Raw genomic sequence first — 14,977 nt, forward strand, 5'->3', positions numbered from 1 at the left:
ATATATGAGGGCTTAATACTGCCATTTTATCTCTTGTTTTCCAGTTGCTCTATATTTCCATTGTTTCCTTTTTTTCCTTGTCTTTCTGACTGCCATTTCAGTTTAGTGGTTTTTTGTGATGGTTTTCTCAGTTTTCTCTTCATTTATGAATTGTGGCTCTGGTCTGATTTTTGTTTAGCGGTTACCATGAGGTTTATATTAAAGATCTCATGGATGAGACAGTCCATTTTCTGATAGCCTTTATCTCCATTAGCCTAAGCAGGTTCCATCACTTTCCTCTTCCCCTTCTTTTTTTTTTTTTGAGGAAGACTGGCCCTAAGCTAACATCTGTTGCCAATCTTCCTCTGTTTTTTATGTCGGACTCCACCACAGCATGGCTTGATGAGCGGTGCATAGGTCCACGTTCAGGATCCAAACCCATGAACCCCAGGCTGCCGATGCAGAGTAAATGAACCTAACCACCACTGTGCTATGTGAGTGGGGCTCCTTCATAGGGGCTGAGTCAGGACCAGTCAGTGGGGCTGTGACAGCATGGTGGCATGATCGGTGTTTCCACAGGCCAAAATAGCATTTGTATGCACATGTAGGGCTGCTGCCACCTCTTCTTACAGTTGCACTGGATTGTGCCCCTACTAGCAGGGCTGCTGCAGCATAGTGGGCACTCCTGCAGGCTGATTTAGGGCTCATGCACAAGTTGGGCTGTCCCCGCCTTCTCTTAGAGTAGCACTGGCTGCTGTGTGAGGATCTGCAACCTAGGTTGCTGCTTCCAGGTTGGAGGAGGGATGTGTTCACCTATCTCCACTGCTTCCCAGGGATCCAGTCCATCCACCTTCAGATGTGTAGCTGTGTGGTTCTCTCAGGCATCCTGTTGTACTTTGGGAGTATCCTCCATTGGTCTACGAATGTTTGTTTAGTTGTAATTCAGAGGAGGAGAGTCAAAGGAAACAGCTCATTCTGCGCTGTTGCTGATGTCACTCTCCTTCCCTCTAACTTTTTATTGTAAAAAAATTTTCATCTGGCTATTAGTTTTTCACTATTGAGTTGTAGGAATTCCTGATATATTATGAGGATTAACTCCTTATCAGATATATGGTTTGCAATATTTTCTCCCACTCCACTGGTTTTTTCATGTTGTTGATTGTTTCCTTTGCTGTACAGAGGATTTTTAATTTGATGTAGTCCCACTGGTTTTTGTTTTTGTTGGTGGTACTTCTGGTGACAGATCCATAAAATCATTGTGAAGACCAATGTCATGAAGCTTTCCTCCTATGTTTTCTTCTCGTTTTATGATTTCAGGTCTTATCTTTAAGTATTTAATCCACTTTGAGTTGATTTTTGTATATGATGTAGGATAAGGGTCCAATTTTGGCTCTTATGCATGTGAATTTCCAGTTTTCCCAAGATCGTGTATTGAAGAGACTATCCTTTCCCCAATGTGCATTCTTGGCACCTTTGTCCAAAATCAGTTGACCATACATGTGTGAATTTTTTTCTGAGCTCTCTATTCTGTTCCATTTGTCTGTGTCTCTCTTTATGTCAGTACCATGTTTTGATTACTATAGCTTCGCGATATACTTTGAAAGCATTGTGTGTTGTTTCCTACGTTGTTGTTCTTTCTCATGATTGATTGGACTATCCCTGATCTTTTGTGCTTCTAGAATTTTAGAATTTTGAGCATTTTTTCCTTTTTCTGAAAAATTGTCACTGAGATTTTCATAGGCATTGCATTGAACCTGTAGATTGCTTTGAACTTGAATAACATTGTAAACCAAATGTGTTTCCTTATTAATCTGATCTCTGGATGTTCTATCTACTCTTGAAAGTGGGATATTGAAGTATCCTACTATTATTGTGTTGTTATCTATTTCTCCCCTCTGTTCTGTCGACATTTGCTTTATATTTAGGTGTTCTGATGTTGTGTGCATATGTATTTATAAATGTTTTGGCTTCCTGGTGGATTGAACCTTTTATCATTATGTATTATTTATCTTTGTCTGTTGTGATAATTTTTCATTTAAAGTCTGTTTTGTCTGATTTAAGTATAGCCATCCCTACTCTATTTTAGTTATAATTTTCATGGACTATTTTTATCCATCCCCTTACTTTCAGCCTATTTATGTCCTTAAATATAAAGTGAGTTTCTTGTAGACAGCATATAGTTGAGGCTTATATTTTTATCCAATTAGCCATTCTAGGTCTTTTGATTTTTGAGTTTAATCCATTTACATTTAAAGTAATTATTGGTAGGGAAGGAGTTACTGTTGCCATTTTGTTGATTGTTTTCTGTTAGTGTTGGAGTCCCTTTGTCTGTCTTTTCCTATCTTGCTGTCTTCCTTTGTGTTTTGTTCATTTTTGTATTGATATTCTTTGATATCTTTGTGTTTTTATTTTATGTAACTTCTACAGGTATTCTTTTTGTGTGGTTACCTTGGGGCTTACCTAAAACATCTTACATTTATAATAGTCTTTTAAACTGAAAAAAAAACATGTTCAAGTTCAATCATGTATGAAAACCCTTCATTTAACTTCTCACTGATTTATATTTTATATTACTGTTGTCATAATTTACAGCTGTTCATATTATTTGTCTTTTAAGATATTTTTAAATTATAGTGATGTTTAATACTTCTGTTTTACCTTTTATACTAGAATTAAAAGTGATTTACCAATTATAATTACAGTAGTACAGTATTTTGTATTTGTCTGTATATTTACTTTTACCAGTGAGTTTCGTACTCTTTTATACGATCATGTTCCTGTTTAGTGTCCTTTCATTTCAACTTGAAGAACTCCTTTTAGCGTTTCTTGTAAGGCAGGTCTAGTGGTATTGAACACCCACAGCTTTTATCAGAGAAAGTCTATCTCTCCTTCATTTTTGAAAGGCACTTTTGCCAGCTATAGTATTCTTTTTTGGTAGTTTTTTTTCTTTAAGCACATTGAATATATCATTGCACTCCTTGTTGGCCTGCAAGGTTTCTGCTGAAAATTCAGCTCATAGTCTTATGAGAGTGCCCTTATATATGACAGGTTGTTTTTCTCTTGCTGCTTTATAATTCTCATTTTTTCTTTGACTTTTCAAATTTGATTATAGTGTGTCATGGTATCGATCTATTTAGATTCATATTATTTGATGTTTTTTGAGATTCTTGGATCTGGATGTCCATTTTCTTACCCAGATTTGGGAAGTTTTAGCCATTATTATAACTTTATTTTATTTTTTTTGAGGAAGATTAGCCTAGAGCTAAAATCTGCTGCCACTCCTCCTCTTTTTGCTAAGGAAGACTGGCCTTGAGCTAACATCCATGCCCATCTTCCTCCACTTTATATGTGAGATGCCTACCACAGCATGGCTTGACAAGCGGTGCCTTGTCCACACCTGGGATCTGAACCGGCGATCCCTGGACTGCTGAAGTGGAACATATGAGTTTAACCACTGCGCCACCAGGCCGGCCCCCAGCCATTACTTTTTTGAGTACGCTTTCTGGTCCTTTCTCTCTCTCTTCCTCTTCTGGGACTCCCATATGCATATATTGGTCCATTTAATTGGGTCCCATAAGTCCCTTAAGCTTTCTTCACTCTTTTTCATTGTTTAGTTTTTACTCCTATTACTGACTGAAGTATTTCCAACATTGATCTTTTCTTCTGCTTAATGTAGTCTGTTGTTGAACTCCTGTAGTGAATTTTTCAGTTCAGTTATTGTATTCTTCCACTCTGTGATTTCTGTTTGGTACATTCTTATATTTTTGTTGAAATTCTTACAATGTTCATAGATTGTTCTTGACCTCAGTGAGCATCTTTATGACATTTATTTTGAATTCTGTGTCAAGTGAATAATATAACTCTGTTCCATTAGGGTTGGTTTCTGGAAATTTATATTATTCCTTTGTTTGGAATATCTTTGCCTGAGTCTTCAGTTTTCTTGACTTTCTGTATTGGTGTCTGTACATTAGCCAAAGCAGGCACCTCTCCCAGCAATCATGGACTAGCTTGTATAGGAGAAGATCAGCCAAGCCAAAAATTCTGGGGCCCTCTCCCCACCCCTTCCCTCCCCAAGAAGAAGCAGGTAGCTATGGTTTTGTCTGTTTACTGTGTGCTAATCCAGGTATTGGGGACCTATGACATTTACCCAGCCAAACCACCATCTGTGTTCTCCCCAGGTGGCTAGATTGCGCCATATATATTGGAACTCCAAGATGCCAGTTCAGATGCCTGTTTTTGGGTAGCCCTGAAAAATTAGGACACAAGACACATGGATCAACTCTTTCCCTCCCCAGGGGGAAGCTGAGAGCTGGGATTTTTGACCTGGTCATTCTGTGCTGAGCAGAGGGGATGACCTGTGGCATCTACCTACTGCAAGCACCATATACATTCTACCCTGGGTGGCTAGACTCTGCTAGACCCATCAGAGCTCCAAGACTAGCAAAGCATAAGCCAGTCCTCTGGAGAGCTCTCTGAGAAAAGTTGGGGTCCTGGACATGTGAACCAACCCCTTCCCTCCCCTGGGAGATAGGGTCTCTTCCTGATTGTAATGCGCCAAGGGAAGAGACTTCAGTGAGTGGATGTCCTGAATCTCTCTACTGGTTTTCAAGAGTCTGGTTCTGCATTTGTCTGGGGTGCAGGTGCCTTTCGGTTAGTTTCTGGATTTCTCACAAAGGGAATTTGTCCATGAATTGTTGCTGAATTGGTGTGTTTGTGGGAGGAAGGAGTGTCTAGGGCTTCCTACTTTACCGTCTTGTTGATGTCACTTCTTGACACTTGTCGTGAATGAAATATTTTTAAAACTTCAAAAAATTCTTGCATTTAACATCTTAAATATATCCCATTTCACTAATCCAGTAGTTTGCTGCAGTTAAATTCTTGCCAGTGGTATTTATCTTTCTTTCTTTAAAACCATGGGAAGTATATTTTCAGTGAAATTCAGTGAATTTTTGGCAAAAATAAAGGATTTTTGATTGAATTACTGGTTGGTTATGTACACTACCTCAGTTAATCCTCACCATAGACCTCTCACGTATGATTATAGAAGAGGAACTTGAGGCTTGAGATGCTAAAATACTTAAACCACATGGTTGGTAAGTGGTAGAACTAGAATAAAATACGAGTTTATGTAGTAATTTCATCTTTCCAATGAAATAGATGAGTGCTTGTATGTAAAGCTAATTAAGTAGATGTATAGATAGATAGGTAGACAGACAGTCAGAAAGACAAAGAGAGATATAGACAGAGAGATAAAGACAGAGAGACAGAAGGACACACGCAGAACTTTTTTTCATGTTTGCTAAGTTGCTATATAGGGAATACAATATTTTTCTTGTTTGCGTTGTTTTTTTTGCTAAAACTGGCTGATGATCAGTGAAATTAGCTTACACTTCTGAAGTGTATAATTACTAACTCTGTAACATTCGAGGTATCAGAGGGAGAGCCAGTGTGAGATAAAAATATTTACTGTAGATAAACCACTCATATATAAAATAAGGAGCTGACCCTGCTTATTTTAAATATAAAATTTAGTTTTTATTTGTATTTCATGATAATTATCAAAGTTTATTGAGTATCAAGTGCTACATTTTACAAAAATTGAATTACACTGCTACATTGTAATTTTAGTTTTTGAAAGGTTATCTGGCAAAATACATTAGTGAAGAAGAATTGACTTACTTTTAAAACATGTATCACTCATTCTGTGACTGTTGATATTAAATGTCATATTTTTCCCTTCATAGCATTTTGATTACAGAAGAACTCTCATTATGTTGTGTTAGAGTTGCAGCCTTTCACAATTTCTAAACCGATAACTTAATTTAATACCGCACAGTCTCAAGTTGTTCCAGCTGATCACATTCACACTCTGAATGTATATGTGATAGGAGGAGAAGGAAAATTCCATTGCACAAGAAAAAGCATGTCTTAACATCTATGCTTAGAAACAGTTCATTTCTTTTGACTTCATCAACCTTACAATTTAGGTTCCCGGTGCTTTGATAGATACCATGGGATGGACAATGCACTATGGGCTTCAAAATAAAAGGCGTATTTCTAGTACTGGGGGTTCTAAATAAGCTTAAAAAATTACTCCTGACTTCCTTTTATACATCCAGTAATGCCCTGTGGTCAGTGAATGCTGTGAGCACCACTAAGCACTGTTTACCAAAGGCTGCTTTACCAACATTCACCAAGCAGGCATGCTGAGAATGAAGAATGTGTGCAAGGCAAGACATTAATCACAGTGAGCATCAACCCTGCCTATACCCAGTACACAAAGATGCTGACTCAAACAAAGGTATTGATTTTTGTTTTTTGTTTGCTTCTTTCCATATTTACACAGCTGACCATACCTCCTCAGTTCACCATAGACATATCTGTGTTTCATCCTTCTACACACAGGAAGGTTGTTTATCGAGCTTCAGCCAACTTCCATTATGTTAAGCTATGATAGTGTATTCTTAGACAAAGTCAAATTAATTAAATTTCAATATCAGTAAATATTTGAATCACTAGATTGCTTGAATCAAGCAGAATCTATACCAAGATTTAAAAGGTATTATAATGTAAATGCCAAAGTTGCTGACATTTGTGTTAATTTTCTGGCTTGGGATTTACTACTCATCATCTCATGAATGTAAATATAAAAATGTAAAGTATGATTTTGCACATAATATGTTATTTTTCACTCGTTTTCATCTGTACAGTATACCTGAATAATAGTTTAAAAAAAACAATAGTGATTAATTATATTTTGAGCATCTCTAAGTGTGCTACACACACGAGCCTAAGAATTTTCTCAGTGCACTCTCACCACAATCCGATAGTGGAAGTATTGTTTACAACTCCATTTTATGGATCAGGAAACTGAGACACAGAGAAATCAAGATCAGACAGCTAGTAAGAGGTTGAGCTGAGACCTGAACCCAGGATATTTGGCTTCGGCTTATCTTCATGACTATTTTTCACAGCTGCTTATAGTTTGCCAAGTGATTTTAACTCTTGCTGCCAATGAAAATTTTAGGTAGCATTTTAATGTTATTGTTATTCATTTTTACTTTAAGTCTTGAAGGGGAAGAAAGTCAAAGGAGGAATGTACTTAATTTCTTGGAGAACACCAGAGAGCTCGAAAAACTGCCATCTGAGAGGCAGTGGAATCAAATACAATATAGGAGTCCTGACATCAGTGCAGGGTCTGCGGGTGACTGAAGTGTCATCTTTTCAAAAAATGTGTAATTTACTTTTAGAAGAAGTGTTTTGAGACTGACAGATATCTGACTTAAACATGACCTGAAACAAATATTTTGGAAATATTCTTGATTGTCCCAAAAGAAAACAAAAAAACAAAACAGTAATCCCCTTATAGAATGGAAAATGCAGAAGAGATTAGTTTCTTTTACACAAATAGATAAATCAGTGTAGTGATTATCAGTGCCCAATCTTAATAGCTTTAGAAAATCCTGGTCTAGAAGTTGATTGTGAAATTCTTTACCAAACACAAAAGAAATCAAACAAGCGATAATCAACTCAGATCTTTTGTAGACCAGTTGAGTACTGGTGCTTGATTTTATTCTGAACTCTTCTTCCAAGCTGTAACACATCTCCAAGGATTCGGCTGAAGCTAGACTTGAATCAATAACTCATCCTTTCAGCTGCTGGTTCCAGCGTCCTTCAACCTTTTCAATACATTTCTCTAACCTTTGCAGTTTTTCCTGCCCTTTTCATCCTTGAATCATTTGGATCTTCTTCTTTTATTTAATTCATCTAGTTGGCATCCCTTTCAAACCAAAAAACAGTTCATTGCAAAGTGTTAATTGAATGAACTTTTGAAAATACAGTATATATCATGTACATGCAGACATCTAAGAGAGTTTTTTAAAATAAAACTTCAGGGTTTATTTTTCTACGTCTAAGAGTTTGAAATAACTTTTAACCATTAGGAAAAAAACTCATATAGATTTTATTTCCTCTCTTGATTTCACTGATTAAATCTATCCGAACTGACACATACAACTAGTTGCCAACTGATCTGAAATCAACTAATGGCAGTGCTTATAGGATAACCTTTAACTGTTTCTGATCGTGCCTCTTTCCTGAATTGAGCGAAATGGCTATGGATTATTATCCTCTTCATTTGTTTCTGCTTTGGATTCATGTAAAGAGCTCTGCATTGCAAAGATCTTTAGGCTAGAGTTGTTTTGTGCAGATTTTGAATCTTGGAATTAAGTTGGTTAAGATGTCATAAATGCAAATATCATGAACTTGTATTATGCTACCAGCGTTTCTAAATGAGATTGCATTGCTGCATAAGAGAATAAAAGGAACAGTAGTAAACAGCAAATGTGAGAATTGGGGGCTCTCTTTGGTCTCAAACATCATATTCTGATATTTTCTTTCTTGATTTTCACTTGTTCCATTTTTAATTCTTACTTGTTTGACTCTCTTCATCTAAAGATCAGAATAACAAAACTGAAGGAAGAAGATATAAAATCAGAATGTTTTAATGACCCAGCATGAGTCTATGAGCCTTGCAGCCTGTGTCTATGGAAAGCTCTGTTGATTTCCAGCAAGTTTTGATATCCTGGAGCCCTGCTCAGTGTGCAAGCCAGATTTGCTCTCTCAACTTCTACTCATTTTCTCTTTTAGAAACATTGGAATTGGAGCTCTAAAGATTTTACTGCTTCTCCTTTAACAGACTGCAATTAAGAAGGGTTAAAAATGTGACTTGTTTTTTTAAAATGCACATGCTCACTGGGTTACTTTTTAATTTTCCTCTCTGCACCCAAGTGGATAATTTAAGTAATGGCTAGGGTATTAGTGGATATTAGTGTTCTACTGCTTATTGTGTTCAATAATAGCAGAATGTGTCTTGGCAGAGAAGCACAGAAAAACTCCATTATTCCAGGACACTTGGGGAAACAAAAAAAACATGATTTTCTTCTTTTTGTAGCTTGTCTCATGGCAATGGTTTCAAGTTACCTGATTTCTGTCATGGAGGATTTATCATATAATATAGCCAAAAAATAAACAACCATTTGTTAACTAACTAAACCTAAGTCTTTACATAATTATGCAGATACCCAGTATGCTTCTAAAAATACCTTAACATATTTGTGATTTAAGCCCCTTAACAAATAGAGGTTTTAGAGACAGATTGTTGGTATTTGCCATAAAATAAAAATATGTCAGATATCTACGATGACTGATTCCCCATGCCAGGGCTCAACAAACTTTATCTATCAAGGGGCAGATAGTAAATATTATTGACTTTGCAGCCCATATGGTCTCTGTTGCAACTATTTAACTCTGCTGTTATAGTGCAAAAGCAGCCATAGACAATATTTAAACAGATGATCATGTCACAGTCCAGTAAGACTTTGTTTATAAAACAAGCCATGGGCTGGATTTGGCCTATGAGTACTAGTGTGCCAGCTCCTCCCTTATTCTCTTGATGTGGACATTTCATTTATATATGTTACCCTGTAAATGCCTGCTTAGCCACACATGTATAAATAATTTAAACTATCTGATAGTAAACAAAAATTATTTACTATATTAAATGTTTTAGATGGTCTTGGGGGAAACGTTTAGCAAAGAGAGCAAATAATAAAGCATTATGTGGATATGAAAGTGTTATGAAAATACATTTGGATCAATGCTTTAACATTAAAAATAAATTGTGAAATAATTTATGTCTTAATTCCCCACAATCGGTTTAAACTGCTTTCTACTTGATAGCTAGAAAAAAACAGTAAACTTGCCAATCAAAGATATACCAATCTTTTTTCTAGTTTAAAACAGTCTCTTTTAAGTGTAGTCACTGTCTCTTGAGTAAATGCTCAGATCTCAGAGTTTCTCCCCCGTTTCCCTTCATATAGCAGTGTGGGCGGGAACGAACAGTAGACAGTTGGTGTTTTTCTGGTGATGGGAGAGATATCTCTAGATCCACAGCTGAGTCCTATTACTGTCCTCTTGGTCCTTGGTGGTCTTCTCTATTTGAATCCAAGGCTAGTGAAAGGCTTGGGCTGCTGTCTTGTCATAGACAAGTTCTAAGGGCTGGCCAGGCTTTATCTTGACATGAAGATTCCGATGAGGTTGACTACAACTCCCATTGGAATCATAAAACAGGCATGACCTGGCCCAGTAGCTTTCAACCAGATGGGCTTTTTGAGCCACCTTGTTGATCCCCTCACAAAATCTCCAGCCCATGCCATCAACTATTTTATATGACCTCAATATGGCAATAAAGAACTCATGGATCAATCTCATACAGTTGCCACAAGAGACCCTGTGATTCTATTCCAGATTCCTTCTGCCTGAACTTCTGCTTTTCACACTTCTACTTTTACTCTGATTTGGGTGCCACATGTTCACAGGGTGCTCCTCACCCAGATTCCCAAACTCAGTGTGGCACACAATTGCCTCTGAGGTCTTGTTTTTTGCAATAATTATTTTATTTTGCTAATGTACTCATTCCCCTTCTGCTCTGAGATTCAATATGGGGGATGGGGGCAAAGAAAGAGACCAACCTCGTATATCTTCTTTCTCTATTTCTCGCTCTCCTATATGAAAAGGATCCTCCTTCCTTTTTCTTGGTGATAAGATATACATATGGCCAGCAACCACATGAAAAGATGATTGTTGTCAATTGTCATTAGAGAAATGCAGATCAAAACCACAATGAGATACCACTTCACATAATTTAAAAAATGTAAAATAAGTGTTGGTGAGGATGTGGAGAGATTGGAACCCTTGTAAATAGATGGTGGACATGTAAAATAGTACAGCCACTCTGGAAAACAGTTCAGCTGTTTCTTGTAAAGCTAATCATAGAATACTATATGACCCAACAATTCCGCTTCAAGGTTTAAATACAAAATAACTGAAAAAGGATACTTAAACAAATACTTGATACAAATGTTCATTGTAGCACCATTCACAATAGTCAAAAGTGGAAACAGCCCAAATGCCCATCAATGGTTAAATAGATAAACAAATTTTGGCATTTCTATGCAGCCATAAGGGAAAAGAAGTACTGATCCACGCTACAATGTAAACTAATCTTGAAAACATTAAGTGGAAGAAGCCAGACATAAAAGGTAAGATATTGTATGATTCCATTTGCATGAAATATCCAGAATAGGTAAATCCATAGTACAGAAAGCATATTGGTGCTTGCCGGAGGCTGAGGGAGAGGGCCATAAGGAGTGACTACTTAATGGCTACAAGGTTTCCTTTGGCAGAAATGAGAATTTGGAGCTAGATAGATATTGTGGTTGCACAATGTTGTGAATGTGCTAAACAGCAATCAAATGTGCACTTTGAAATCGTGAATTTTATGTGTTGATTTCACCACAATTAAAAAAGAAAAAATTCCAAGCTAAAAATCATTCTGACTGGTGCTATTTGGAGCATAAGTTGGAGGATTTGGTCACACACTGGTCTGTGCATTAAAGCAGACTTGCAGTTATTTCTTAAAGAGAATTTTTGCCCAATTCCCAAGAACTTCCTGAGTGGAGTGGGTTGCCTTCCACTCAGGCATAAATCCTTGTTATGCTCTTCAATTTCTACCTGAGGATGTGAACTCATCCTTTAACTCAACTGTTAGGTACGGCATGTTGTTTACTTATAAATGAATTGCTGTAATTTAGATGATATGCAATAGTTACTATTTAAGATGTGATTTATGACAGACACTCTACAGAGCACTTCATTTTTATCCCAGGGCATTTTTGGTTTCCTGTATGAAATTTATCTGGACCATCTTCCAACTGCCGATAACCACAACTCTTTTCCTAGGGACTTTCTCTGGATGCCAGAGCTTGCTCAGCCTACCTGGGGCAGAAGCCCTCTGAAATAGGCATTAAATGATGAGGAAATTGAAGCATGAGAGGCTTAGCAACTTGCTCAAGATCATAGAGATATTAAGTGATATTGCTGGCATAAAAACCCACGACTGCAAAGCTGGGTCTCTGAATCACTTTGCACATAGCCTCTCAGTAAGCAGGCAGAACACTATCTCACTATCTGCTTACCTAGCTATACACAAAACCTACAACCTCTACTGGAGAAGTAATACTGGTAAGTGATTAGAGGAAAGTCTTGCAATCTATCTATTCCTTTAGGTGTAAAGGAAATCTACTCAATGATTAAATTGAATGAGCCAAAAGCCCTGTACCTGAAACCTACTACATCCTCCCCCAACCACGCTAAGATTGCATTCTGTGAATTTCACTATGTTGTGATGTCATCTACCCACAACATCAGATTATGTAGAAATATTCTAAGGGATTCATCATGATGTGTGGGTCAGAATGTTATCGAAGGCTTTCTTGTTCCGTTGCAGTCTTTTCTATGAAAGCTTGGGGAGAAATTGCTTTCATATGTTAGGAAGCATGGTTGACTCTTTTAAGCAATTAGTATTTATCCTGTGGAACATGATTGTGTCACTCTTCATTTTTCCTCCTTACACTGGCTGCTGGAAAGACATTTTGGCTTATCCAGAGTAAGTGGCATGACCATACTATAGCTCATCCCTGACTGCAGGTGATATCTCTAATCTTATTTCAACTTCCTAAAAAATTACTTGTAACTTATTTTTTCTTGTGTTTTATATCTTTTGTGTTATCTTTAAAAGTTTTTGTAATAGGTGAGGTAAATGCATTTATGAGCCAACTAGCACTATAGTTTGTTATTTCAAAGCTTTTGATTCCTGCAGAAATATCCTACCCATGACATGAATAGCCAATAGGAGTAGACTATAGCTCTCAACTCCTTTTGGATTTCTCCTGTCTTACTCAGTTTGGAAACAGAAGACTCCAGGCAAGGACATGCACAAACTAACAATAAAAACATGGCAAGCCTTTGGGAAAACTTTCAGCTGAGCATTATGCAAGACAATGTATAGAAAAGATTATGTTTCAGGGATCCATACATGTCTTAATGTCTGCCAACTACAAAAGGTGAATGGGATGGGGTGGCTGGATGGAGACTCAAGGATGCATCAACAAGCCATAACCATATAGTTATTTCCCTGATTATCCATTTGGGGAATTTCACTTGCATGCTGGTTGTGGCATTGAAGTATGACAGAATGCACTCAAAGTTTCCTGTTCTTGGATGACCACTGGGTATAATCATTTAAGTACATGAACCTCATTTTAGCTTAAGATATTCAAGTATGTCCTTTGTAGGGGGTGTGGATATATCAAGTTATAAGTGTGTGCTTATTTGAAGAGCTGAAAATAGACTGGGTAGACAGCATATAACTTTGTTTATAATAACTGTACAATAATTTTTGACTAGCTAGCTGTAAGTGCTCAAAATGCATTACTTATATTACTTATGGTAATCTCTGATGTGCTTTATTAACCTCAACAATTAGCAAAATGCCAGCAAGTTAAACATTAAGTCATCTGTGTAATAGGTGAGCGTTCGGTTATGCTGTCAAACCCATTTTCTTAAATTCTAACTGCCAGTCTGATTTTAAAAGATGTAATGTACAGGGTGCCAATTGGAGTACAGGATATTACTTTTAACCTAGCTAATAATTCCATCACAAGTTTATCACTTATGTTTCTCTGTATTTGCCTTACTGGTTTTTTTTTATTGCATCCCTATTTACGAGGTCAGCAGTATGCAGGAAAATAATTTCTTATAAAGGTGAATGTCAGTTATTTGTTGTATTTTGTGCTTAATTATTTTTTTTTTTAAAGATTGGCACCTGAGCTAACATCTGTTGCCCATCTATTCTTTTCTTTTTCTTCTTCTCCTCAAAGCCCTGCAGTATATAGTTGTACTTCTGGTTGTGCTATGTGGTACGCTGCCTCCCACATATTCTGGTTGTAGATCCTTCTAGTTGTGGCATGTGGGACAGCGCCTCAGCATAGTCTGATGAGCGGTGCCATGTCCACGCCCAGGATCCTAACCAGTGAAACCCTGGGCCGCTGAAGCAGAGCATGCGAACTTAACCACTTGGCCATGGGCTGGCCCCTTAATTATGTGTTTTGTTTTGGGGAGCAAATTTATGCTCAGAGACTGAGTTGTCTTTGCCACTATTTTATTTAAAACAGGTTCATTGTGGGAGTATAACAATTACACAAGCCAATAGCATGCAGAATAATATCTTCTAATAAGCCAATAAAGAAATAATTTAACATACTCCAAACCAGTGATAGAGCAATCACACTATTGTTCCAGGCAAGGGACGATGAAAGGAATAAAGTCCAAATTTATTTCAAGGCATACTTTTTTATACAAGTAGGTACTCAGGAGAGGCGGCTTGATCAACTGAGAGCTGACTCCAGGCTGCCAGTGCAGAAGTGAAAAGTCTGCTGCTAGAACTCGTTGCTGGGGAACGGAGGCCACGGTGTGGATGTGCAAGATAGGCTGCTCCGAAGGTTATCACTCCAGGGCCCGTCAGATGTCCCTGCTCATCCGGAGACTGCTGCACGATTTAACACCACTGATGACCAAAGAGTGACCTTGGCCAAAGCGGGAGCAAGTGTCTCAAGATCTTCGGAGAGCTGTTTAGATCAGCAAAGAGTCGCTTTGCCCAGACTGAACACTGTTGGTAAGTTTTCACAGACTCTTGGCATTTAAAGGTTAAATGTCCCCTAGCCATAGTTACTTCTCCACATGTTCTTATCATAAGCCACCAGCAATGCCCATCATCAGCTGAGCTATTGAGTGCTTATCAATGACCACAGAAGTCAAATGACAGCATCCTGACACAGCTAACTGCACTCTTGGAATAACACAACTTCACTCTTAGATCAAAACAGTATCATTTAAGCCATAAAAAGTCGACCAAAACAACTTCACTTAAGTCATAAACAAGTGGATTTGAAATCACATTAAACCAATACACAACATTATAATGTGTCAGTCATGCTGATTCACAGTGACCTAGGCCCTTAGGGGCCATAGAAATAATCTGGCACTGGAAAAGTCATTATTTGAACATCAATTAAAAGCATAACATAGCATTTTTAGT

This window comes from Equus quagga, chromosome 10, assembly GCF_021613505.1.
Source record: "Equus quagga isolate Etosha38 chromosome 10, UCLA_HA_Equagga_1.0, whole genome shotgun sequence".
Classification (NCBI taxonomy): Eukaryota; Metazoa; Chordata; class Mammalia; order Perissodactyla; family Equidae; genus Equus; species Equus quagga.